This window comes from Triticum dicoccoides, unplaced genomic scaffold (genome assembly GCF_002162155.2).
Source record: "Triticum dicoccoides isolate Atlit2015 ecotype Zavitan unplaced genomic scaffold, WEW_v2.0 scaffold38464, whole genome shotgun sequence".
Lineage (NCBI taxonomy): Eukaryota > Viridiplantae > Streptophyta > Magnoliopsida > Poales > Poaceae > Triticum > Triticum dicoccoides.
Genome location: NW_021268168.1, coordinates 1 through 3,129, shown reverse-complemented (window position 1 = coordinate 3,129; position 3,129 = coordinate 1). Strand labels below are relative to the sequence as shown.

General features: G+C 42.0%; 1 pseudogene; it reads left to right on the top strand.

Moving 5' to 3' along the window:
- Positions 1 to 21: 21 nt before the first annotated feature.
- LOC119346079 lies at positions 22 to 2,571 on the top strand (annotated as a pseudogene).
- The last annotated feature ends 558 nt before the right edge of the window (positions 2,572 to 3,129 follow it).

The following is a 3,129-nucleotide window of genomic DNA, read 5'->3' as shown; positions in this document are numbered from 1 at the left end:
CCATATTTGAAAATACAGTAGAATACGTTTTCAGCCCATTTGTTTGTCAAATTTTGACCAAAAAATTAAAGTGTCCACAAAAAATTGAAACAATTCTGTAAAATCAACGCTAGCATGATGGCTAATCTAAGAAAGCTTCACACTTTGTGGCAAACAGATTTGAAAATATGGTAGAAATACCCTCTCAGCACATTTTTCTGACGTGGCAGTTGACAAGGCGGTCAACTCAATCAAAAAGATTCGTACTGACAAGAAACCGGTTTGAGGGGAGGCAGGGTTGAAATTTTTCCGGTTTCTAGAGTACAATGTTATAATATAGACGGTTTTAAAGTTCGGAGTTGTTTCTTAGACATTCATGACAATTCGAGGTTAAAATATGGACTTCTCCTTTTACTAAAAAAAAGCTAGCTGTTTCGGTAGGTACATATGTACATACATCCATTTGAGTTTTTTCAAAACCAAACTTTGAAAACTTTGACCAAGTCTAGAAAAAATTGTCAACATTTACAATACCAAAGCAATGACTCATATTGAGTATATTTTTACATGATATATATTTGGTATTATAGAAAATTTCAAGTAAGTACATCTACCATGTTGTCTGGAATACATCCTAGACAACCAAAAATTGAACCAGGCTTTGCTGCAAGGAATTAATAGACATCAAAAGAGAAGTCAATCCACCATATTGATAGATGTCTTCTCTAACTCATACTAATATAATCGCAGGCCAAATATCATCATATGGACTTAACAAGTAGCACCGCCGTGTGGTGGGCCATTGTGGTCCTTTTCCTCACGTTATTAGCCACCCAAAAGATCTCAAGAGCAAGAAGAATGAGTTGCATTGATCCACAGTGTACAAGCCAACAACTTCCACCAGTGGTGAATGGAGTTGCTCTCCTGAGACTATTACCTACCCTCCTGAAGGAGGGCCTACCTTCTATGGTTAATGATCTGTATGTCAAGTATGGCAGTGTCTTCACAGTAAGTTCATTTAGACTCAAGGTAACACTATTGATCGGGCCAGAGGTGATGGTGCATTTCTTCCAAGGTTTGGAGTCAGATATTAGCCACGGCAATCTGCTCGAGTTCACAGTGCCCATGTTTGGCAAAGCGGTTGGTTATGGCAGAGATAAAGCCACACGAATTGAGCGGATGCGCTTCCACACTGAAGCACTGAAGGCATCAGGGCTGAGGAGCCATGTCCATCCCATGCTTCAAGAAGTGGAGGTATATGCGTTTTTTACCAGTCTGTTGTAAACTAAATCAATTATCATAGTTTGGCTTTATGCATCCTCGAGTTCTAACTAACTCTTAATATCACGTTGGCGTAGAGGTCAGGTGTAATTGGTACCATATTCATATTAATATATTACTATTATCGAAATAATTGCACAAAGCTTACGGCGAGATTGATCGTATATGCAGGGTTATTTTGCGAAATGGGGAGAAGAGGGCATATTTGATTTAAAGTTTGAGTTCGAGCAGTTACTCATGTTGATCTCGAGCCGGTGTCTACTCGGAAAAGAGGTTCGGGAGAACATGTTTGATGAGGTCCATACACTTTTTCACGAGATCGAAAGCAGTATGACCTTGATGAGCTTCTTGTTCCCATATCTCCCTACTCCAGTAAACCGGCAGCGCGATAGGGCGCGGATCAGGCTAACACAAATACTCTCTGACGTGGTCGAGTCCCGTAAGAGCTATGGTAGAGTTGAGGAAGACACACTACAAAAACTAATCGACTCCGAGTACGAAGATGGCAACCCTACAACGGTAGCAGAGGTAGTCGGGCTTATCATGTCATTGATATTTGCTGGGAAACGCACAAGCTCTCTCGCTAGCACTTGGACCGCATCTTGTCTACTCAGCCATCCAGTCTTCTTGAGAGCTGCCATTGAGGAGCAACAACGAGTCACCAAGAAGTACAAAGGTGGGCTAGATTACAATGCTTTCTTAGAGATGGATACGCTGCATTGCTGCATCAAGGAAGCCTTAAGGATGCACCCTCCAGCGGCAATGTTGGTTCGCAGGACACATAAGCCCTTCAAGGTGCAGACAAAGCAAGGCAAACAATATGAGATCCCTCAAGACCATCGTGGCAACTCCTACAATAGTCAACAATAACATCCCCTATATATACAAGGACCCTCACGTGTATGATCCACATCGTTTTGGTCTCGAAAGAAGAGAGGACAAAGTAGGTGGCAAGTTCTCGTACACTTCATTTAGCGGCGGAAGGCACATTTGCGTTGGGGAGGCCTATGCTTACATGCAACTTAAAGTGATATGGAGCCATTTGTTGAGGAACTTTGAGCTCGAATTGATCTCTCCTTTCCCCAAGACAGACTGGAGCAAGATCTTGCCAGAGCCACAAGGAAAGCTATTCATTAGATATAAGAGAAACTAATGGTGTTTTACATTCGCTTACTTAGTTGATCTACTTGTGTACGTGCAACATATATGCACCATAGCACGTGTGTTTTCTGTTGTGAAATTACTATGCATACTAGATTGTGTCCATCAAGAAATAAAAATATTGTAGACGAACTACAATGTGTTAGGTTCTTTGTTGTGGAACCTGTCCACCCGAGTTCAAGTCCTCGACTTGGTAGGAATATTCGCATTTTCCTGCTTTAGCCAGCCAGTTCCTCTCGCTTGCCTAAAATAAGGTGGGCCCATCAGATTTGTTGCCCTGGTCTAGCTAGCCAGTTCCTCTTGCTTGCCTAAAAAACAGCCAGTTCCTCTCGCCACCGCTGAGCCAGCTCACCGTGCCGCCGCTGTCTCCGCCGATTAGGTGCTCTTCCTCGCCCCAGACTACCGTAGGTCAGTGCGACATTCCTCTAGCTCATTTCCTTCTAGCAATGGAGGTCGGAGGTCGAAACCATAGTATTTCTTTTCAACTGTAAATAAATACCTACTATATACTATTTTGCAAATGAATAGAATGGTTTTCGATTTTGCTATGATTCGATGATATTTGCTGCCCTATGATCTTCCAAGCCTGCAAATGTATGTGTGAAAAATGTTCCTACTACATAATTAGTGACATGTAGTTGTGTAAATTACATGTAACAGCTACCACGTGACACATGTGGTAAGCAATCCAAACAATTCCCAAAAAAA